Source organism: Lagopus muta, chromosome 7 (assembly GCF_023343835.1).
Source record: "Lagopus muta isolate bLagMut1 chromosome 7, bLagMut1 primary, whole genome shotgun sequence".
Classification (NCBI taxonomy): Eukaryota; Metazoa; Chordata; class Aves; order Galliformes; family Phasianidae; genus Lagopus; species Lagopus muta.
The window spans coordinates 9497152-9522971 of NC_064439.1; the positions used below are offsets into that span (position 1 = coordinate 9497152).

Here is a 25820-nt window from a genome sequence, read left to right on the forward strand (position 1 = left end):
AAGTACGTTATAATGAAAGCCCTAATACTGGTGATATTCTGAAATTGTCTAAAGTAGGATTTTACTCTCCTCCACAGCTGTATTAGTACAAATCCTTTAATAATTCACTGGTACGCATCTCCACACGTGCATTTTGATTTGCAACAATATGGTGAAATGGCAAAGGTCATTAAGTCTTCTCAAGAAAAAAAATAACAAAATGGCAACTGGATTCTAGAAAGAGCAAATTCATTGCTCACAGAGAACTGATGGGCAGATAAATGGCAAGCTCTAGAAATTACTCTTCAAAAGAACTAACTTTGGAATTCAAATCAGTAAACTGAAACAGAAAAAACACCAGGAGCAGAGGGGGACAAAAGTTGGAAAGATCAAAGTAAGCATAAATAAAGGTAAAAAGATTGCAGTCTAGAATGAACAGTGAAATAGTTAATATTAAGAACAGTCAGTAAATAGATTGTTCAATACTTTCAATACATTCAATACAAAAAATACTTCACAGTTTGTCTTGTTTGTGATTGGTAGGCTGAGATTCATCACACAATGGTTCATATATTAGCAGAGAAATAAGGTACATACACTGTGGATGTTTGTACTATTTTCTGCAGGATTTAGCAGGGAAAAAAAAATAGGGAGAAAAGAAAAAGTAATAAAACCCAGCAAATGGTTCATGAATAAAAGCCCTCGTAGCTTCACTACATGAAGAGAAACACATAAATTGTTTTAAAATCATTAGTCAATGCGTGGATCTGTATGGTTTGTTTCACTGCAAAAATAAGTATGCTGAAAATAACAACTGTATGTTATGCAACAGAATAGGTGACCAGGAGAAAATATTCAAATTACTTCAGCATCATTTTGCATTGGAAAGAGAACTGCATTCAGACAATTAACTGCACATTAGAAAAAAGAAGATGAAAGCTGGAATGAGGTGAGCATTTAACCAAATCCTACATTTTCAAATCATGGGCTTGATGAAACTCATTCTCAGAACACAAACTAAAGAAGACATAGAGCACTTGGTACCATGGTAGTTAAGACGACTCATGGGAAATGTGTGGTTCAAGAAGGCTGGAAAAAATAAACTGAAATACTTATCTCCATAGTGAGAGAAAATAAACTTTTGGAAAATGAGTGCTCTTCAGTTTAAACTAAAATTCCAGGAAAGCCAATATGAAGCACCTAGAAGACAGGGCAGATCACACAAGCCTTGCCAATCCACATGGATTTACAAAGAACAGATTGCCAAACCAAGCTGATTTTACCCATGATGTAAAAACCACTCGTACAAAAGGAAAAAACATCAGTAGAAATCTTATATTAACCTCAGCAGGGCTTCTGGTACCTTCCTACACAGCATTTTCATTAGCAAGTCTAGATGAAACCTCTTTACAATTGGTAAAACTGTTTTTAAAGCCATATTTAGAGCTATCAATGGATAGCTGTCAAAACACGATGTCAGAAAAGGATGCATCAAGGATTCAGCAAAGGGCCTGTCCTGAGTCTAATACCATTCAGCAATTTCATTAATCATTCAGATGACAGAACAGAGAGAATGCTTATTAAATGTGACATTTTTCTGCACACAACACAAGGCCTGCAGCTCCTCTGAAGCCCCCAGAGAACAAGATTGGAATCAAAATGATCTTGACAAATTGGAAAAGTGGCATAAAAAAAAAAAAAAAAAAAAAAAGATATGACTCAGTAGGGAAAAATGTGAGATACGACACCTACACCTAGGTAGACATAATCAGCTGTACAATAAAAGTTACAGACTAGTTGGCTTGAAGGACACTTCCTGATGAAAAACTCAGGGACAATAATGGGTTACTTACATGATTCAGCACTGACATAACATTACACAGCATGAGTTTTAGTGAAATAATACATTGTAAGGCTCCATTAAGTTCAAATACAAGCTCACAGTCCAGTTCAAGAGCAGACAGCAGACAGAGTAGAAGTCTGAACTTTCTGCTCCATCGATATTAGCATCAAATTCCTGAAGCATCTCAGTCATGTTATTAGAAGATTTATGGCACATCAGACATGCTCTCTCAGGGAATGAAGTAGGACTGAGATTAGAATCAGTTCTCCCTGGGAATCCCTCCCAGCAGAGGGAACAACTGAACTCTTTTCATCTGGCTTATTTTCAGCTTGTTCCAGCTGACCACTGGAACAGGTCAAATAAGTGAAAACAGAAGCTTGAACTTCATCTGGCATTGTGTCACAGAGAGACAGGTTGAAAGGAATTTAAATAATTTAGTAGGCTTTGGAACACAAAGTTGTCCCCAGATTTGGGCAATTTTAATAAATTGTGCATTAAAAAAAATCTTGATTTTTCTTCAGTGAAAAAGATATACATAACACTATAGTTGCTCAGCTTTGACTTTTCCTGAGAAATGGTCATTTAAAATGATTGTCAGCACAAACACATGTTGCAAATGGGAAGAACACTGGTGCACTACATTGTCTCAAGACTCTGAGAAAAGTCTCCTGTTAGCGCCATGTTTATGTAGGCAATTTACGTAAGCAATAAAGAAACAAATAAGGTAAAAAATAGTCAGATGGTCAGAGTTAGGAGGATAAAAATTTGTCCCAGTTACAAGGACTGAACAGCCAAAGTGAAGCCTCAAAGTGCAGGAGACTATTGAGTTCCTACATCAGCCGTGTGACTTGTACAATATTTAGTATAAGCTGTGTTTGTTTCAGTTACGACAGATCTTTCAGACCAACTTTGAACTTGGTATCTTACAATGAAAGAGTTTTCTGCACATTCACTACTCAAAGAAAAGTTCCCCCAAAGTCACATTTTATTTCACGTCCCTACTATATAAAACAGTGAGAATCTCTCGGCTTTTGCATCACTTAAACTGGTGAGTCTTTGTTACTTCAGAGCTATAAATGACACTTTTTAGGCCTGATTCGCTATTTGAGTCCAGTTGTTGGTGCTTAGATGGGCCTGCTTTCAGGATTAAGATTTTGTATTGCTGTAAGAAGGAATCTATTACTTCTTATTGCCTGTTTACCTAAGTCTATTTCTTCTCTTAGCACCAGACAATATAACCCTCTTGTTGTATATCCATTATGTGATCACTAGAAGTACTATACATACACTTCACTGCAAGTTTATTTTGCTCCATAGTTTTCTGCTATTTTTCTAACAGTGATGCTTTCTGGGAAGTTCTCTACAAGCACAAACCACAAAGCAATAAGTTTCCAAAATTCAGTCTGCGTGATTTCCATCCTTACATGCTGTATCCAACATCTGCTTCCTCTCCCCTCCCCCAAAAGAGACATTGTTATAAGTCCTTACATATTAAATTTGTGAAGTGCTTAGAAATCCTTGGATAGAAATTAAACTGCACATTCATATTAAAATATTATTAATGAAATATGTATTTCTTCCACTACTCAAAATACAAGTTTCAAATTGGGTTGAGAATCATACGTAAATTATGTAAAACTATCAGTCAGAAATGAATCATCACCAAGACGAGTTCTGATGATCTCTTTTCACATGTAGATGGAAGAAGAGCCACTAGCCATCTGGAAGCTGTAATTTCACATACTCAGCTGATAGTTCAAACAAAATATAAAGCTTAGTTTCCAACCTTCATAGCAGCAATGTCATCCTCAGATCCGTAACAACAGAACAGGATCACAGATCTAGCAGGGAACTTTCTTGATGAGAAAAAATGGTATTAACTCATTAGCTACTAAATCTAAAATTCTGAAGAAAAATAACAAGAGAAATAAGACTGAAAATAGAAATAACCTTCATCACCATGAGAAAGTCGAAGTGGGCCCCTCATATTTCAATTGTCTTGCTTATAAATACATGGCTATTATTTCCATAAAATGTACCCTGACTAATTCTCTGTACTGTGAATTTTTATTACTTCTGTAAATTAGCTGATGGCTTCAGTTTTCTTTATACAACGGTGAAGCAACAGTTTGATAAAACCAAGCAGAAGGTACAGGTGATAAACCCAGACCTTCTCATATTAGAGCCTTCCTGTTATCCACCAGCAAAATTTTAATGCAAAGGATGCTTTATGTAAGGCTTTTGTGGGTGAATCTCTTAGTCTACCATTAAACCTAAAAATACAAGGTAACAAAAGCTTTACAAACTTTCTAAATTTTTTAATACTGCAAAATATCAGAATATATTTAGTTTCAAAAGCAGCTTTTGATTATTTAATGATCATGAACATACGGTAAATCTTTATACCTTTTCTAGTTTCTGGCCTTTGACTTTTAATCAACCCACAGAAGATAAACCTCTCTGAACACGTCTTTAGAAGAAAGAAATGATAGCTCAACCATGAGGCCATATTGATTCCCTTTGCTGTAAGACAACTCAGAAGTGAAGTACAGCATCATTATCAAAGATTATCAAAGATGCTGTACGTTAAATTTTCCTTTCTCTGCGAGTCCTTAATTATAACTTATTAGCAGTACATGCCTGAATGAACACTGCTCTAATTTCAAACTGAAACAATGCCTGCATCCTGCCGCGAGCAATTTTAATTAAACTGTTCTGTTTTCCCTGAACTCTCTCCATCTGATGTGCCCAGGTAAAATGAAATAAAAATGTCAATATGTAAAAATCAGCTATCAGCAAATACATCATGTAACTGAAATACTGGTTGTTGAATGTCAATTTAAATGGCTTTCCTTTGGAAATTCTCTTTGTTTGTCCATGCAATTTCATGTAATCATCTTTATTAATAAAAATAATCATATAATGCAGTCTCCATATTTGACAAGTTGATAATATCATGAAATATATATGCATGCTTTCCAGGATATTAAGTTCAATGCCAATTAATAAATCACTTTTTTGCCATCGCTGTAATATTAATAAATACATAAAACTTAAAAGCAGAAAAAATAAAAATCAAAGAGTCAACAAGCATTAAGGCATATAAAATGAAATGTTTACATACACAAAGCAACACCTATCACAGAACAGCAGTAATAAAAATCCTTGTGTAAGAATTCAGTAGCTGAAATAACTTCAGTTTTATGCTTTATGTCTTTCAATTGAATTTAGAAGTTAGTTGCTGGCTAGTATTACATCATTTAGCTAATCAAAAATAAGCACGTAGAGTTTATACGAGTTCCTTGAGTTTAATGTACTTTACATACTCAAATGTGCAAGCAGCCCTTTCCTCAAAAAATAACTTAAATATAATCAAAGCCACTGATTAAGAAATAAAAAATGTGTTAGATTCTTCAGTATATACATGTACTCTTTGCCAACAGAATTTTCAAGGTATCTGACATGCATACGGTTGTAAGCAGGTAATAATACCAACTATGCCCATTCCTAAGGAAAAATACTCCCTTACTTGAAAGCACGAGACAGTATCTGAATATAAAAAAGCTCCTCCTGGCATTGCAAGAAGCATCCAGATTGCAGTGGCCCATAACAATTATGATGACAACCCAATTGAGCCAAGTAAGACCTCAAATGAAGCTAAATTAAAATTTTGCTAGAAATGCCCCCTTACTAATTTTATCAGTTGGCGTAAAAGCTGGTTTGTTTTTATAACTTTCTTCCAGATCTTCATTTTCCCAGCTAGCTAGATGAAAATGCCCACACATGTGAACAGGCCATAGTGAACCCCTCTGTTTTTCTCTTAGTGCATACTTCAGCCACAAGCACAGCAATCAACAACAGGATCATAAACTGAAATTCCATTCATGGCTTCAAAAAAAAAAAAAATTCAGTTGTTTCTAAATGGAACACATTTCTGTAGAAAATGGTCATTTTGCAGTGTAAATCACAGAATGGCCTGGATTGAAAAGGACCACAATGCTCATCCATTTTCAACCCCCTGCTATGTGCAGGGTCACCAACCAGCAGACCAGGCTGCCCAGAGCCACATCCAGCCTGGCCTTGAATGCCTGCAGGGATGGGGCATCCACAGCCTCCTTGGGCAACCTGTTCCAGTGCATCACCACCCTCTGTGTTAAAATCTTCCTCCTAATATCTAACCTAAACCTCCCCGTCTCGGTTTAAAACCATTCCCCCTTTTCCTATCACTGTCCACCCTCATAAACAGGCGTTCCCCCTCCTGTTTATATGCTCCATTCAAGTAGGAAGGCCACAATGAGGTCCCCCTGGAGCCTTTTCTTCCCCAAGCTTAACAAGCCCAGTTCTTTCAACCTTTCTTCATAGGAGAGAGGCTCCAGCCCTCTGATCACCTCAGTGGCCCTCCTCTAGATTCGTTCGGAGAGCTTCATGTTTTTCTTGAAAATGACTTTTTTCCCCTTTTTTTTTTTTTTTTGTCAGAAAAGATATTCTAGTCACCTTTTACAAAAGGAATTCCACCTGTAATTTAAATGACACTGGAGGTGGTTAAAAGAACTTCGCAATACATTTGATTTTGTACTTGCAAGTACATTAAGCTCATGTAAAATTTAAAGAGTGCAAATTGAATTACTATAGTAATACAGCTCTAGATCTGAGAGGCATTCCCCTGGTATGTAGAAACAGAAGCCTACTCATTACCTGCTACTGAGCACGCACTTCAATACCTTTTTGTCTAGTAAATTAAACAGGGACATCCTTCATTACTTGTGTAAATCATCTTGGATGCAAATCTATTGCAGCCAGCCATACACATGGGCTCACCTGACACAACCAGCTCCCACTCTCCATCACCAAACTGCTGGTGGAAAGAAGAAACAGACTACAAAGGGATTAATGTAACCTGCAAATATTCCCCTTTGCTTTCATATGTGGGAGATAATCCCCTATAACCCACAGGTTACAGGAGCTGTTTGCATCTCAGCTTGGTGCAATTACAGCCCTCATGGCCTCACCTGACCTTACACCAAAGACCTAAATTCAAGACTTTAACATGTAAACCATCTGAGGATGTGGCTGCTCCAAAGCCAAATCATCAGCAGTAAACAAAACAGGAAATGCAACGGAAACAAAAAAGATAATGGAAGTATTTTATATTTTTAAGCAGAAATGTGCATAGGTTTCTGAACAGATCCAAGGGCAGCACTCACAAAGCTTTGATTAATTAAACAGTTCTAATACAAGAGCTTGGTTTTCTTCTGATTGTGAATTATTTTTGCTTTTCTTCTCCATTTCACAGGAAAGAAAATCCTTGTATTTGTACAGGAGAGAAGCAGGCTCTTGGAAGAAGGCAATAAGAGGCAGAGCTCAGTTTTCTCCTGTTGTGAGTTAGGCCAGAATGCTTGTTGGACTGCTACTGGAGTGGCCAGCAGTGATTCTTTCACATAACACAGTTCTAAGGGGTTGTCGGACAACAAATCAAGAACACCACTCATACACAAGGTGTTGTGGAAAAGTAAGCTCAAGTCACACCTAAAAATACAGAGCAGACCTTATTCATTGAAAACAAACTCAAAACATCATTGAATCTGACAATCTATCAATTACTGCTGCTAAAGCAAAGGTAGAGTTTTGTAAACCTCAGCAACAGTACTAGAAATGCTGTGTTACAGCCTTTGAAAGAGGCAAGAGGTTGTAGTAGAGGGAAGAAAAGCATCAAAACCAAACACAATATTTGGTGAACAACTAAGTATAAGGAGTCATCTGTAGAACTTGCTGTTAAAAGCCACAGCAGTACCTAAGGTTAAACCCAGCCACTCAAAATACAAAAGGATTTAGAGTAACTGGAAATATTAAACAGACTTTCAAAAAAAAAAAATATGCAGCATCTGCACAACAGTTTTGCAATAAACTCACTTAGGAGTAGCTGCAGTACCCATAATTCTGATCTCAGTATGTTCAGTGATGGCAAAGCCCTGTGATTTATAAAGTAAATGTGCTTCTAGGTTTCTTAAAACACTGCTCTTAACCTAAATGTAAGAGGAAGCTTCTGAATCAGCTATGTACACATACCAACTTCCAAATCAACATATATGTGGACACATACACACGTTGTGTATGTACATACACTACATTTGTGTGGATATGTATAAGCTCACAGATGTACAACCTACTGACAAGCATTTCTGCTGGGGAAATGAGAAGTTCTTCAGTCTGAAAAGGGTTCACTCACTATCATAGGAGAAACCCTACCTATTAGGCACTGAGACAAGTCTCTTTTTTGTTGAAGCCATACCATGAATAGAAAAGCTCCACGGAAGCAGACAGAGAATAAAAGGAAAAGCACAACTCTGCAACCTAATTGGACCTTCGACTGGTTAGAGTACAATTATCAATTCCAGCTTCTGCTCCCAAGACAGTTAATGCATTGTACATTAAGTAGCTGCTCAGTGAAAATTGGACATAATCTTGGGAACAGGACTCAATGCAGTTTATCCACTATGTAGGTACAGTTCTGTTCCTTCATGTCCTTATTTTCCAGCTCCTCAAATCTTATCTTTTCTATAAAATACCTTTAGAAAAAGTGAAGGTGTCTTCATACAGTGTCAGTCCGTACTACATACAGTTGAAGTCTGTAGTTTATTAATTGCCCCAGAGAGTTAGCAAGGGATACTTTTGGATGAGTAGGTTGAGAAGAAGGGAATGATGCAAAGCAACAGCCACCAGTGCAACAAAGGTCCATCAACACAGGTTTGGTGGAGTAATCAATTCTTTGGCTGAGGTTGCACCACTTTCTGTTGTTGGTATGCCATGCCCATCACAACTGGTACTCACTTCCACCTAATTAGAGGAAGTTTCCTTCATAAGGGATAAGATTCCTATTCTGTTTTCAGACTAACAAAGGAAGGGAATAACTGTTACCCTGAGTGGTGCCGATTGCATTACTTACTTTGTACCCTGGCAGTTCTTTTGTTTTCAGTGCCAGTACCAGTAAAGGCTACTGTCTGAGACAGAATGGATGGAATCAGTGTGGTAAACAGTAGATCTCATAGAGCAGACCTAGTCATCCCGTGCTCACCTTTGGTAGAGATGTAGTCAAGTGAGAGATTCACCTTCTTCAGCAAAGGATCTAAAACATTTCCAATCAGTTGCCACCTGAAAACGTCTCTTACTTTAGAGAGAAAGGGAAACCATGGACTATCAGCTCAGACGCTGACATAAAAATTGTACGTATCTGTGGTTGAGCCTGATGTTTTTCTCCTCACAATTCTCCAAAGCTGAGCTTTCTCCAAATTCATCCTTCAAATTCCCACGTGCTGACATGAAGATATCAACTACAATCTTGCTTCGGACAAAAAGAAAACTCAAACCAGTCCCAAAGATATAGGGAGTCTTTTCATAGTGCTTTGGATAGAATCACAAGAATCACAAGAATAGGATAGGATAGGCTTCAGACTCAGTGAGTACTGACGTAATTTTGTCAACTTCGAGGGCTTTTTTCCTGTATCTCACTTTCTCCTCAACTCTCACTAACTTAAATAATAAATTGCCATAATTCTTATCATCAGAACTGCAAATTTGCAATCTGAGACTTAAATCCATGCACAGTACTCACAGGAAAAATAGAAGTACAATTTACCCATTAAATGTAATGAAAAAGTCAATCATTAGTTTTACAGTGGAAATGAAGCACATGTACAACTGTTAAGAAACGAGCCAACCCAGATCACTCTATGATTCTATGATTTTCAGCCTCTATTTGAATTTTTGGCAATATTAACTTAAGCTTGACAGTTTTATGTAGTGTTCTCATGCTGACTTAATCATAGTTAAATCAAAGAAAACAGAAATGAAAAACCACTCTACTAGCTACTTTTTGTTTTCAGGACATGAATTATACTAACTTCCTTTTTTTTTTTTTTTTTTTTTTTTTTCCTCCTTAGGTCAGGGTGAAAACTCATGTCAAGATGCTTTTCAATCATAGTCACTACTGAGTTACTGCTCAGGAGACACTTGCTCCCCATGTTGCACGCCCTATGTTCTTCCATTCTAGAAATGTATGTTTACACTCAGACATAGGAAGCACAAAAGCAGCCGTGTCCCTGTGACAAACCATTTCCTCTCACTCCTCGTGGGATTCATAATTATTTTTTTCTTTTAGGAAAGCAATTATCTATTTTCTTTCTGATCATTTGTAAAACTGAATAGAGCTGAACCCTACTTTAAAGCCCAGTTGAGGGTTATTTTGACATGGGTGAACCATCCAGTCTTTATTTCATTAATGTGCAGTGACCACTTTTACTGCTTTTTTTTTTTTTTCCTTTTACATCAAGGTGCTATACAGTTTTCAGCTCAAAGTATTTGGAAAAACTCAGTGCCACCCACATGCAACTTTATCAGCAAAAAGCTACTGCTTTCACATATAGCTGTATTAATTAGCATTTAGCACAGTATCTTAAAAAAAAAAATTGTAATGGTGTCCTATTTGATCTTTGCAATCACTTTGACTGAGATCAAGGCTAAGTAAACCAAGTCACATTCCTGCTTTCTTTGTTAATTCTTCAAAATCTTATAGTTGTCCGCCATTATTCATATCGTTACGAAGATATGCATATTCATCTGTTAAGGCACTTACACCATGGCTTGAATTTTTTCCAGTAGTTTTAGCATACTCATTCCCTTAAATCTCATGAGGAATTATTAATTATTATTCCCTTAATAACAGAAGTAATATTAAGGATTTTTTTTGCCTTTCAGAGGAGATCTTAGAAGAGTAGAGTAAGAGAGGATAATTACATTCTGCACAGCTGAAAAATATACTTAAACTTTATTAATATATTTAAATAATGTAATTAGTATTTTAACTTAAGCTAATCTAATTAACACCAAATTCAGATATATTAAAGAAAAATTAAACTAATCAGCCAAAGCTGTATAGAACCACATTTTGATTTTAATAGCTGTATATTCACATCAATGTATTTAGTATTTCTGATATCAAGTCATTACTATTTCATTTTAATTATAATTTTCACATCACTACAGCTCCTTTCTCCTTTTGATTTCTATGCACACTGGAAGGAAGCAAAAAAGCCCAGTGCTCTTCTGCTTGTACTGCCTCTACTACACAAATGAAGCTCCCTGCTACAGCATGAGCAGTGAAATCAACACACAAGTGTGCAGACTTCACTTACATGAACACATACTGGTACTTGAACGTTAAGATATTTACAGTTGCTTACTATTGATTAAAACAGGAAGAAGAAAAAACAAACAAGAAAAAAAGAGGAAATTGTCATCTAGTTTTCTTACTACAATCTCTCTTGAAATTACCAAACTAGTTAGCTTCCTAATTTGCTCTCTGAGAGTTTCAACTATAGCTTCACTTTAGGTGCCAAGTCCATTGCAGATGTTCTGCATACTGCTCAGATAGACAGTCTGCAATTATATTTTGTGAATTTCTTCTTAAATCTGTTCTATTACCAGTAAAGCAGAACTAAGCTCTGGCTCAACATTGTTTCTACCTTCTTGACTGATGCATGAACCTGAGCTTTTTGCTTTATGCTTTGGAAGAAAAAGGCCATAATATGAGAGACTAATGAAAAAAAAAAGGCAGGGCAAATCAAGAAATTAAGAAGGATTATATAAAAATATAAGCGCTCAAATTATAAGATTTTTTTTGTTTTATATGTGCATTCACTTTATATCTCTATAGGAAAAAAAAAAGAAACACAGGATTTGCCATTAGAAACTAGGAGCCCCTATGAAACCTTCAAAACAGTGCCACAAGTCCAGCCCACACTACACTGCTAGCAGAGGTTGCACAGTTGTCTTCTAGTACTGGAAGACTTATGAGGTAAAAAATTCCAACAAATTCCACTTATCCTCCTTTTTGGGTGCCTAGCCACAAATCTTAGATAAAACTTTTCCCAGTAATTATCACATGCTCACAAAACAGGGAAGTTAAACTGATACCTTACTCGTAAACAAACAAGAAAAACCTTTTGCATAACAGAATCTATTATTACGTGTTCTCTCGTTGTCTTCATAAAATTGATCTTACATTTAGAAAAATATTTCTTATAGCTGAAGACATTGCTGCATTTTTTTTTAATAGTACAGCTATTTATTCCCTGAAGTTACCATTACAAGGTTGAGTTCTGCAGTCCAGTTAGAACACATCATTACCACAGATAAGAACGGGCTTTTCAACACACTCCCTTCAAAAACTGTGCTTCAGATTACCAACTCAGACATACTTCATAAATAAACTCTTTAACCATTTAAAGAGTTTATTGCTTGAGTCTCTCTTAATTACACCCTCTGAATAAAATGGAGATAATTTGGTTTTTATTCTCTTCTCATTTACACCAGTTCATTTCTTAATGGAGAAAGCAGACCACTTCAAGAAACCACCTATCCCTGGCAGCACCAGGAGCACAATGCAGATGACAGGTAAGTACATGGAACTCTGTATAACCAAGATGTTATAATTGCAATATGTATAACCAAGATGTTATAATTACAATATAATCAAAAGAGTAAGGCACAGCAAACAGGGATCACAAAAGAGAATAAGTAGAAGAGCTTACCCTTGGGTTGAGCTCACTAGAAGATATCAAAGAGGAGGATCTCCAGAAGAGATCCTTCCCCTCTGGTAGCCAGCTCTTAAATAGGTCCAGGAGGGGTGGAGCCTGGCTCCACCCCTTCCGGCAGCACAGGTGAATTGCCTTCACCTGTGCTCCTCTGGCTGACTCATGGCTCACCTCAGGTGATCAATCAGAGGTTCAGGCCGTGACTCAGCAGTTCCCATACAAACTCCATTATTACAACACGGTTTTTTCAGTTAAGGTATTTGCCCAACGTATTTTATACAACTATTACTCAGTGAAAATGCAACTCGTTTCTGCTATGTAGTTCTCTTCATACATAACAATAATCACATGCCACAGCTACTTTTTTTTTTTTTTAACCCTGTACAAAAAAAACCTGCACATGCTTTTAGAAGATAGTTTTGCTCCAAACTACAAGCGTCTGAACAGTAGGAGAAGCATTCAACAATCATGAGTACTGCACCTGTCAGTAAGGTCTAAATGATAGGAGTAAAACGAGAAGAAAAACGTTAACACTCTCCAACACAGAAGAGGATTTGTTTGGTTTTTGGCTTTGTTGTTGTTGTTTGTTTTTGTTTTTTCCAGACGTGGGCCAAATCAGAACAACTATAAAGGCATAAAGGATATTCAAATTTTATAAAGGAAATCATGCAGCATGAGCTGAATACTGAGAAGAACAGAAAGGTAAGAAAAATAATTTAATGATTTCCTAGTGAGGCTACAGCTAGAGTACTGTGTCCAGTTCTGGGCCCCTCAGAGTGAGAGAGACACATGTTCATAGCAGAGAGAGTCCCACTAAGGGCCAAAGATGAAGGACTGGAGCATCTCTGCTAGTAGAAAAGAGAGCTGGGACTGTTAGACTTGGAGGAGGCTCAAGGAAATCTCACTGATGTCCACAAATACATGAAAGGAGAGAGTAGAAAGAACAGAGCCAGGCTCTTTTCAGTGGCACAAAGAAAAACATGCCCAGCCATTATTCCATGTTAAAGCATATCTATTTTAATGAATGTATTAACACACTAGGCAAGAAAACAAAGAAAAACACAAAGTACAGTGTTCAAAATCTACATTCAATGTGAGGATCAGGGCATGGAAAGCATTGCAGTTCCAATAGGTCTCTTAGCTGTAGCCAGAGGCATTTTAAGAACTGAACATCCCCAGTTTGATACATTAATATGCCTCTTCTCACCCTCCCCAGCAAACAGAAACCACATGTGTAGGTGATTAATTGAGCTATAGTCCTTAGAGGCACAGACATTTATTCAGCAACTAGGCAACTAAGACAGAAACACCACCTTTGGGGCATTTACATTTAGTTCAGAAGTGTTAGTTTGCAAAAAGAGCAAGAACTGAACATTAAGGCATTTACTATATAGACAGTAATTTGATTGCCATTGCTTTTCATAGGATGGAACATATGAGAGTGGAGCATTTTCAGAGCATATCAGAAATGCAGCACTACTCTGTAAGAATTTTACATTCAAGGTCAAGTGCTAAAAGAATAAAAATTATAAGTGTTACCTCCTTAAACCTGTCCTTTGTTCCTTTACATTACGACACAAAGCATCTTAACTGTATAAAAGTCTCTTGCATTCAGACTGCAGTTGAAGCATCCCCTTCAGACACTGTAGTCTGTGGCTGTAGAGAATGCAAACCAATTTCTTGCTCAACACTTCTGTAAATACAAAATTATTTCCTTGTAGGTTTTCACTCTAGTAGCAAGGATACAGAGTTAGATGCAGCCACAAGGTGCCATGTATAAGGCTATGGGAACTGTAATGCCAGATTAACAGTAAATATTCTCCTGCTCTCCTGTACGTGATGGAGCTGGTCCCCTAACGAGAACGACATACACTATATGACATATAACTGGTATAACTTCATGTTCACATACACCTGAACTATATGTTTATATATTATTGTTAAACATATAGAAACACTCCAGAAACCTGTTCTGCTTCACAACTATGCAAGTACAATTGAATTACTTATTTCTATATTATGTTTGTGCTCTGGTAGCAACTGACTGTCAGAGAACTACGCTTTGACTTCTTGTACTGCACACTGCTAAGAAAAAGGACCAACTTGAATCCTCACCCTAAAATCTGAAAACCTAATTATTGCATGAGGGCAGCAAGATAAAGCCTTCCCAATACAGTAACACATTCCCTGGCTCACCCAAATCCAAATGGATGCAGACAGAAGGGAAAACAGAAGTAAAAGAGAGCAATGCCAAAATAAGCTCTGGAATCCAGCCTCCTGTTGCACCTGCAGCCCATTGATGGACAGGTAATGAACACCCTCTTCTCCCTGTTACATACCAGTCAAAGCTCATCATTGGCTCTCCACTTTCATCTTAAACTGAAAGAGGGTAAAGTTGAATATAAGAAATAATTTTTCTATTTTATTTTTTTTTTTCCAATGAGGGTGGTGAGATGTTGAAACAGAGAAGCTGTGGATGCTCGATCCCTGAAAGCACTTGAGGTAGGTGGTACCCTTCATAGCCTGGCCTCATGGGAGATGTCCCTGCCCATGGAAGCTCTATGATCTTTAAGGTCTCTTCCAACCTGAACCATTCTATGAATCAGCTTTGAAGCTCAACTGTTTTGGCAAGCTCATGTAAGCCAACTGTAAGCCTACATCTTCTCCAGGACTTACAACACCTGCCCCAGGCCTGAGCAAAGGCACAGCATAACAACCAGGCTGTTCTCCAGCATGCCCACCCAAAGATAGGAACAGTGAGCTCTTCGCACCCAGGACTTTCAGCCGCAGGTTTTACTTTTCAGTCTCACAGCCCTTCTCTGGCATATGTACAGAATGTTTTCCATGCCATCTGCTCATCTATGATATAAGCAGGGTCAGCACAACGTTACATCAAAGTAATTCGCACCTTTTCATGCTGACTTACCACTACGAAGACCTACAGACTTCCTAAGTTGTGCAAGCATTACTGACAGCCCTCCCTAGTCATACCATATGCATACTTGCCAGCAACACTGTATAATACATGAGTTTACCATTGCTCCAACCACCACAGAATGACACAAAGCTAGCTGCACTATAAAGGTCTTAGTTGCACAGCCTTCTAACAGGTTGGTATTCTATTAAAAAAAGAAAAAAGAAAATGGAGAAGCTTCTCAGTCTTCTCTCAAACGACTGAGTCAAAAGGGGGTTGGTTGGTTTAACGAAACTTAAGTTTTAAATACCCCTTTCTTTGTGAAATTGCAAAGTTTACCAGAACAACCCAGACTGCATGATCTACTCTTGCATTTATTCTGAAGGTTGCCTGCTTCAGCAGGGTACAAGAGAAGGAGGCTGGTGAGGAGTCAAGAGACAGAGCTGCATTCACATAGGAAAATAAAAGGTAAGAGCTCAAGGAGGAACAAAAAAAGATAACAGGAAGAGAGAGCAATTCATTCTTAGGGTGAACGGATCATTAGCTGTTTTAAATTTCATGTAAGATAAGAATTTCCTCTCCACATTTTTTCCAATACAACAGTACTGCTGAGATGATTCCCTTTCAACAGAAATAGCCTTATAAAAATAGAAATTAAAACACATTAAGTCATTATATTATAATGCAAAACATAGCATTGTGCTGAAGCATTTAATTTTCTCTCTATTACTACATTGAAAATTATAAACGGAAGTAATGCATAATTAAAAAGTTAAATATTTTAATTATAGATAAAATTAATGTATTCTAGAACTTTCAGGATATTTCCTGCTTGTATTAACTATTTCTCATGTTAAAATACAAATGAAACATCATTTTGATTGCACAAAGCTGTATTCTGCCTATTACTGTCAAAGGATGAACAGCTTGCAAAAATACAGTTTGCGTACATTCATAAAACATTCAAAACAAAAGTGATGACAAACTCTCAGCAACAATATTTCCCCTGAACACATTGCATATAAATTCATTTTGTTTAAGAAGAACATCGTCTAATAGGTAGGTTAGCAAAGAACTGCAAAGCAAGCAGGGTAGCTCCACTGCTACAAGTAGTCCCCAGACGATACTCTCATCACATGCAAGATAACTGTTATTCTATAATAAACACATATAGCATAAGTCCTTTTAATTGTGAATCTATTTGTTTTAATAGTAAATCTATTTGTTAAAGCTATACTGTCAAATGTGAATACTGCACACCCCTGGGCTATCTAAAAGTGGAATCTTCTCATTTCTGCATCTGTGATTATTACAGCAAAATAAACTGCGTATGAATGGGAGAAGGAAAGAGCAATCAGAAGTGGCCAAAGGGACACAGAGATTGATATTCTTAGTGATTCAAATCCAAATCACATTCAGCAGAAGTTGACAGGGATTTTAGCTTTGAGGTGTGTGAGAAATGCCACTTCTGCACCTTTCTTAATTGAAAGGATCTGGGGAAATACCCACATGGCTACATCAGCTTCACACTACGGACATTGCTTCATTTTGGGTTGGAAGAGAAACTGAGTCCCACTAAACCAAGCTCCAACCTCCTGCCATGGGCAGGGACATCTACTGTACTAGATCAGGCTGCTCAAAGCCTCATCCAGCTTGGCCTTGAACATCTAGAACATGGGGCATCAGTAGCATCTCTGGTCAATCTGTTCCAGTGTCTCACCACTCTCACTGGGAAGAATTTCCTCCTAATGTCTGAGTTAAATCTACCCTCTGACAGTTTAAAGCCATCACCCCTTGCTTTATCACTTCACTCCTTGATAAAGAGTTCCTGCCCAGCTTTCCTTTAGGCCCCTCTTTAGGTACTAGGATGTCTCTACAGGGTCTCCTTGTAGTAATCTTGGAGAACCACCCAGATTACTGTGACTGGACCCAGGCTATTCCTCACATGAAAGCAGAGGTACTCTCCATCCACTTACAGAAAACCTTTACGGACACAGCCTGCATTGGAAAAGACAGAAAGGAGTACCTACGTCATCCTTCCCAGCATCAGCCCCTGACGTGCTATGACCAGACAATCCAACCACTGCTCAGAGAACAGGAATTAGCTATTTTCACATGATGAACATCTGTGACTAAATAAAGGAGAAAGCAGAGTCTCATCAAAACAGCTAGGCTGCCTCCTTTTGCTCATGAGAACACCAAGGAGGGTGAGAAGGGAGTGTCTGGAGGCTGTAGAGAGCGGCCAAGACTCTTAAATGAGGTTTAGGGGTGAGGAAGGACATACGGGCCACACCAGCACAAACAAGGCTGACTTGCAAGAGCTGTATCTGGTGAGATCATGCCCTAGACCACAGTACCTTATTATTATTCAGGTAACAACACACGGGTTTTCAAAACCCACAGAAATTATATCAGAGGTATGAAAAACAAACAGTTTTAACATTGCTTTCATATAGCAAGAGAAATATACAGCAATTTTCTTTAAGACTCTACTAATTACATTTGACCACATCCATGTTGCTTACAGGTACGTGTGAGCTCTTCTGCAAGACAAGAGACATGTCACCAAGTAAGAAAAGCACGCTGCATTGCTAAGACATGAGAAAATGAATAGATATTTTCCTGACAGAACAGTGGTCTTACTAAGAGAACACAGATGTTATAAACAATAATTTCTTTAAATCAGTCACCGCTGCCACTCACAGCTGATAATGAATCATTCTAAACAAAGATTGGCAAAGTTACGCGTGCTCCCGTAAGTACCACAAAACAGTATCTGAATTACTTCTATGAAAACTAATATGCCTGTTCCTTCTTCTTTTTGGTATCTGTCAGCTCTATCAAATTTCCCTAGTTCTCTTCAGCTACAAGTTGTTTTTTTGCCACCTCTATTGTCCATGTCCAAAAGCAGCCCAAACCCCTCAGATTACCACACACCTTTACTGCACATCTATTTCAGTGATTCTTTCATTTCCTGGCAACTAATTTTACAATGAAAAGGTACATGGATGAACATAACACAAATTAACTAATATTTCTAGCTCCCTCAGGCTGATCTCAGGCAAGACAATTTACTTGGATTTCCTTTGTGTCATATATAATGCCACTACATCTGCTAATTCAATTACTTTACTGGAATGAAAAAAATATATATAAATCAAGTATTCGTAATCTACTACTTAAAGCTACTTCCTGCCCTCAAGAGACTAAAACTTAGAGCAGTGAATTCACCTCTGCAATGTTCCTGCTTACCAACTTCATATTGCCTGCCACCCAAGTCATGATGGAAATACTAGAAAGGCTATTAAGGTAATTTGGGAGTAGAACTTAGTATCTGGCTTTATCTATTCATTTAGAATTCCCCATAATATTGATGGAGCTGCCACTGTGGCACCCATCCACAACTTCCCACACTATACTGGCATCAAAACCCAGCAGATCAGGCTGCTACTTAAGTAATGACATTTTCTGCAGTATCATCCCCATTACATTGCACCTCTCTGCAGTGGCTTTAGTCACAGCCCTGACATCATAAGGCTGGAAGTGAACCTGTCCAGCTAACAGCTCCATGGCACTAATGCTTTTTATCCCACCTTAGCATCCTAGCAACAGCATCCAACAAAACAAGCAGTAATAGGATTTAGAGATTAGCTAATTCATTCAGTTACTGCTGAACCACTGCTGGTTAGGGCAAGGTGGTAGCAGACTAAACCTGTTTAGTCATATCGTGATTAGAGATAGACTTTTTAACCCATGATGCCAACTCACCAGCTTTATTCAAACACTGGTGACAAGCCCACAATGCTCAGAAACATCAGGATATTAAAAACAACCAAGCAGTTCAGCCCTTCACAGGACATCTGAGGATGTCATGAAAGGTTGTCTTTCATGGCCCATTTTGGAATATTCCGAACTCACTTCAGGCAAAAAGAATCTGGTTTACTATTTTTCCCATTTCTTCCTCTTGTGTCTCCTTCCCAGATATGTTCCACAGTTCAGCACTCTCTCACATTAATCGGACTTCTAGCCTCTTCCTTACAAAAGCATTCTTAATGCGAAAAGGCAGGCAGTGACTCACGGAATAAATTACAGGAAGGGTCCCTGATTTTATTCCTCCCCAATGGCACTGCACTTTCCCTCCCATTAAATAATGCAGATTTCCCAATTTAAGAACATGTATTATCTTACAAAGTTAAAAATAGTCATTTTGTATCTGTTAAACTGTACTAAATTTGACTTAAACATAAAATAACATAGAAAAGTCAAATCATGCCTATAGCAAGTATAGCTTTCACAGCCAGAAGTCCTAGCGCAATAGGATGTGTGGAAAGTTCCCATGAATCTAAAGAGCAATTATTTGATTTGAATGTTAATGTTAGCTAGAGCTTTGAGGAAGGAAGTTGAGGTATATAGGTTGCACCAAAAGTAATGCCTTCTATGTATTTCCATGGAAATTACGACAGAGCATAATAACACTATTTGGGAGAGAAAATTCTCATCTGCAGAACACTTGTTTTCAACATAGTCACCATCGTTAGCTGTGCATTTTCACAACAATCAACAGGAGACTGCATGCAATGTTTTAGAAATCCATGCCATTCAAGGTCATGCACTGTCACCACTAGAGAAGAGCACAACCCGCATCCTCACTGTGCTCACATCCACTCTTTGGTTTCCATAAATGTTCGGTAAGGATTGATGAATGTCACTGGGTGCTATTTGTTCCTGCATAGAGAAATTTGGTTCCCTATCTTTGTTTCATGCACACTTCCATGTCAGACATCACTGTGCCAGGCTGCCCCCCTGCCACCATCAGTCACATAGCAACAACATGTAACAGAATATTGGCAAGAAAGCTCTAGCTCTATTGCCATACAATCAACATCTGCCTCCAATGTTGTGGATCAAGACAATAAAAGAGGCATTACTTATGGAGCAGACCTTGCTTAAGGGGAGTTGACAACAGAAGCAACGTGCTATGTTTCTCTGCAGGTACCTGGCAGGCTCATCTATTCCTGTACTTCTGAAACAACTGCTTACTGCAAGAGATGATGTACAATCCAATCCAAGAGCCTCGCCAACCAAAATGGCTTCTTTACTCTCGTCAGGTGAACATCCACCTTCCCAAGCCTGCTATCATTTTCAGGATTCCCCCACTTCTTCCACTTTATCTTACACTCATTTCAGCTCCCTCCAATCTTCAGTTCCAAGGTAACCCCCCTCCATGCAGTATCCTTTCAGTATTTCCACCCTCAATTTGAAGAAAATAAGAACAGTTGTATTCCTTTTTACGTTCCAGAGTATCTCAGGTCACAGCAAGGAAAAAAGGTGTCATGTCACAGACAGGTTGCTCTGATACCACAAGGACAACAGGGCAAGGCATGGAGGAACACAGAGCCAGAGAGGCCTGGAGAACAGCTTCTCTTGGCCCAGCTGAAGAAGGGCATGCTGCTGCTTTTAGTGAGCCTATCCCCTCACTGCTGCAAGGAGCACTTCAGGACAGAATATCCCATCACCATCTTATTAGTTTTGTTTTTGTTTTTTGTTTGTTTGTTTTTAGAATCAGCTGCCTTCTTTGACCATTTCTCAAGTTGGTGCAGATATTAACAGCAAAACATGAAATGGTGCATTGTTAAAGCCCCACGCAGGTTCTCTTCCACTTCCCAGGCAGTAATTGCTAATATTCACCACTTCTTCAATCATGCAAGACTTTTCTGAGACACAGTTCAATCAGCCTCTCACTGCCCAACAACTGACAGCTCCACCAAGCAGGGGCACAGCTGGTAAACAAGCAGAAATCAATCTCTTTCTCCATAAAAACCATTGCCACTTGATCTGCAGCACCTCCCTCACTGATATTGTGGATGATTTGGTTTCATCTTGATTATGACCAGCAATAAAATCTTTCATGTTACCATTTTACTCAAGCCAAAGGACAACCCTGCTGCAGTGACATATTGCTCTGCTCTTCCACAAGTATGTTAGGCTGCCTACAAAAATCTCCTTGTCTAGCAGAGGATAATGCTTTTTAAAATTCAATGACCTGTATTAATTTCTATTTTCCACCAAGAAAACCTCATGGATCATCATAATCATCTTTTTTATACAAGAGATAGATTAATGTTCTCAAGTTGTTTGCGTTTTTCTTCCCTTAATGGAGTGGTTTTAGATGATGTCATTGATGAGATAGCTGTAATGTGCATTTTTCCAGCAAAGAGAGTTATCTCAGAGTTGACAGACTGCAGAGCAATACCCAATATGAAACTAAAGCAAAGCAGAAACAACATAAAACAGCCTAGGGGATATGGACTAAGTATGGGAAGTTCTGCATTGCCTTGAAAACAAAATGCAGCAGTTCATAGCTGATTACTAACGTACAATTTTCAGCCTCAGGGGATTTGTTATTGTCTCTGCATTTTAATTAATTTATTTTAAATCCAAACAGCTTTTCTGTAGGGTACATACTGACATCCAAGTGAGTGTTCCAAACTGCACGCAATGGGATCAAAACACCGCCTGCTCTTCTGGCAGCATGCTTTCTCACCATGCTACTGCATGATGACCAGATGCTACAGCAAGGGCAGAGATTACTCCAGGACACCCCTCTGGGGAGCAAGAACTAAAACTGCCATTTCTACAGGGCAGCAAGAGACCTGAAACTAAGATCCTCCATTTCTTACAGGAGACCTTTTATAGATGGATCCTTGTAAGAGTTTCTTGCTGAACAGATCTATTTTCACAAGGTTAGGAAACGATTCACTACTTGAAGATGCAGGTTGACATAAGAACTGCCGCTCCATAAAACTGCAACACCTGAGGTACAAGCTCCAGTCTGCTAAAGATGGGCATAAAAAGAATTTATGACTCCATTTCTCATCTAAATCTACACTGAAAGCAGCTGATTTCAGACCAAGAAAACTGTTTATTTATTCTGTTTTTAACACAATGTCTTTTGCCTGTGCCAGCTATTTCTTAATAGTAAATAGGATGTAAGCTGCATGACATACAGGAGCAGATTTTGTTTAGCAAATGCCTAATGTCATTGTCATGGTTTCTAAAACAGCAGCTTGTTATTACACTGAAATTTGCACTTACTGAAGCTTAATTAACAAATGCCCATTTCCCCATTTATTTCTCATGTAGAGACTTTCAAATGTAAAAAGGGAAATATTTACTCATATACTGTTGCACGCAGATGAAGCGTATGATGAAAAACGCACTGCCCTCAAAATCTGAGCTGTCATTTTGTCTGCAATAAAATACTGTAATAAGTAAAAATCTTGTCTCAGTATTGATTAACTTATCTTAAATAAACAAATCCCCATCTCCCCTGAGCAGTGCAAGTCCAGGAGGACCTAAGATCTTGTCTTCAACATAGTAACAGGTAAAACATCGCAATTGCTGGCTAGCCAACATCAAATGCTACAAAGGAGCAAAAGTTAGATTAACTGAACACACTGGCCCAGTTCTATCTCCCAAAAAATAAATCAAAGAAAATGTTGAAAAATAACAATTACAAGGGCTTAAAAAAAATTACCTCATTTAAGATTCAACAATTTAGAACAGTGAAGAACACAACCCTTCAAACACATTTAAACAGCCAGAATTCGAGAGGAACTATTCTTAACAGCTAATGTCAATGAAAGGCTAGTTTGCTAAAAATACCTATAAGCCTTCAGCAATATTCTATTAAAAGGAAGGTAAATTCATAAAAATAGTAAAAGTACCTCCAAAAAAAGTTAACTTTGCAAATCCACAAGCCATTTTAACTATTTCCACTGTGATTCTGTATTGCAGTTTGTTATCATATGCTTAGAAATGATATGTGGAACTGTTGGCAATCAGGCCGACCGAATGTCCAATCCCTCTACCCCACTCCCAATATCTTTGTTATCCACATTTTCCAGGAATACAGACATATCATGACAGTCCACAAAGAGGACTACAGAAGAAAGAAAATCTGAATGAAGTTAGTCCTGAGTTTTCAACTCCGCCCCAGTATTTCCATGGCCCCCCTTCTACATCAGAAAATGAAGCTTCTGTTTGGATAATAGACCACCTCTTTCTTATCTACTCTACAGCTTATTACAACTAGGTAAGAGACAGAGAACACTAGCAGAAAAAAAAACTACCATTGAAGCAGCTGTGTGTGTGCAACAGCTCATAAGCAAACTTAGCCTGCTTCTAGAAAACAACTCTGGTGGTGCAGTCTGATTGCTGAACAACCAAATACTGTATTTGAAGACTAAATGGAAGCGTTCAAATTGCTACACTTACAGAGAATAATTTGGTACAGCATTTCAATTTCACCACAAAAATATTTCAAGTTCAGTATTTAAACAGATGTATGAAGAATGATTCTATGATAATTACATACTAAAAAACCCTTTTAAAAATGACCTTCTCTTGTGCCTGCTTGCAATCCAAAACATAAGTAGTGACCTGCAATTCTTTGGAGCTAAGTGTTGTATTCACCACTAACTCTCCCTTAACACCCACTGCTGTTACCAACTTTAAGTCATGCTGATCCTACCTGAGGGCCAATGTAAGAATGCTGACACAGCAGCTAAAGGAACCAAGTATTTCTCAACATGTGCACAGTATCAGCCAAAGCTATGAAAGTGAAGGACTAAAATATAACAAATATTTTTAGACCATAAAATATACTTATTGTTCTTTGTACCTCTAGAGCAACTTCTCTCCCTGTTGCCATGGAGTCTGTAGGGCATGAAAGAAAAATTCTGTTTAAATTGAAGGCTTTGAAAGGCTTACATTGGGAAACGACTTTTCATTACCAGGTCTTTACCTGTTAATCAGCAGCACTCTGATTAGTTCACTTTCAGAATGTTCCTAATGATTAAACAAGGACATATAACACAAAAAACAAAACAAAACAAAAAAAAAGCTTGTCACTTTATTATAGAGTTTTAAGCATTAGAACAAAGAACAGGTATTTATTTTTTTAGCTCTTTTTGGAAGAATAATCTACTTTGTACTCAAAATAGGGACTTCCAGTGATAGGTCCATGTATCAAGCCTTCTAAATCTTTTAAATAAAGAATATAGATTAACCTTGCATCTGTTTAGCTGATCTGCTGAGATCAAGCACATTTATGGAAGTTATTTTTATATGTATTTAATATTTATGTTTTCGTATTTGTAGCAATTTGCACCTTATACACAGACAACTGCAGACTACAGCTAATACCCTGCTTCTTATCTTGTTAAGTAACATGTCATAGGTTTTACTTACCAGAAGTATTTCCCCATATTTCTGTCTTCAGAACAAAGAGTCCATGTGCCTTACAGAAGCTATAGTCCTCCATTCTACAGAGGCAAAAGTGTTTTCAGGGGATTCAAGTCACAAAGTTTGGTTACTCATTTCTCTGATTTTCTTTGAGGTTACTTGGTCAGGACCACAGTATCCCCCCCATCCCTCCACAAACTATAAATAATATTTGTTGTATCATATTTAATGACTAAGGGGAGGTTGGAAGTCAAAAATCCATTAGCGGTTTTCAAATGCCATGAAGCCTACAAACAAGAACTATTATCAATATACATTGTTTGCCTATGGTTGCAGCCTGGCAAGGGAGCTGGGAAGATTGACAGAACTTTTGAAGAAAACATTTATTCTTCTAAGAAAAAAGAAAAGAGAAAGAAAAGCCATCTTCAGTAGGACAAAGTTTGAACTGTTAAAGACATCCCAAAGAATCACATTTTAGAGACATTTAAGTAGTCTACAGCTTTGCCTCCCACACATCCAATGAAATGCAGTGAGAGAACCGTCAACAATCATTAAGGGCCTTATAAAGATTGTACATTTTGAAAGTAGTCTGATTCACTACCCCGTGTTTTAAACATACGTACTATTAGACAAGATTACTGAAGATTTCAAATAATATATAAGCAGCGTGATGATTAAAAACAATTTTATCAGGAAGGAAATTTGTTCAAAGCTTTCTAGTCTATCCTATTTGACACTTGTCAATGGCACTGTTAATTACCCAAGTACCTTCACGATCAGTGACAATTAATCTGACTCATCCAGTTAACCACTGCCGCGCTGAGACAGCATTCACTTATCGAGATTCAGAGGGACAAAGTCAAAAACTGTAGTTCCACATCTAACAGAGTAAGCAGATAAACCCAAAATAAGGAAGAGATTTGGATTTAGGTACTTCATTTTGGAAATTAAACATTTCTATGTAGTCAACATGCTAATTTCACAGAAAAAAAAATCCATCTCATTCAAATGTGAGGTTGCCTAATAACTGTAGTATAGCTATTACTGCCAACTCATCAAATCCACCTCTACTTAGCTTTGAAGATCTTTAGTACCATTCTTTGTTCATAAATATATTCATGCAGGGGACGGGTTATCTTTTGTTTCTAATGAAGGGTGAATAGTTCATGTCAAAACCCGCCTTTTGTTCTATTTTGTCTAAGATCCATAATTTGAACAATTTCATCAAGAAGTAAACTTCCAGATGTTC

General features: G+C 37.8%; 1 protein-coding gene across 6 annotated transcripts in view; it reads right to left on the reverse strand.

Annotated features, from left to right (window-relative positions):
- Positions 1–25820, reverse strand: part of PTPRN2 (protein tyrosine phosphatase receptor type N2) — a 617090-nt gene that overhangs the window by 522277 nt on the left and 68993 nt on the right. The window lies entirely within an intron of this gene.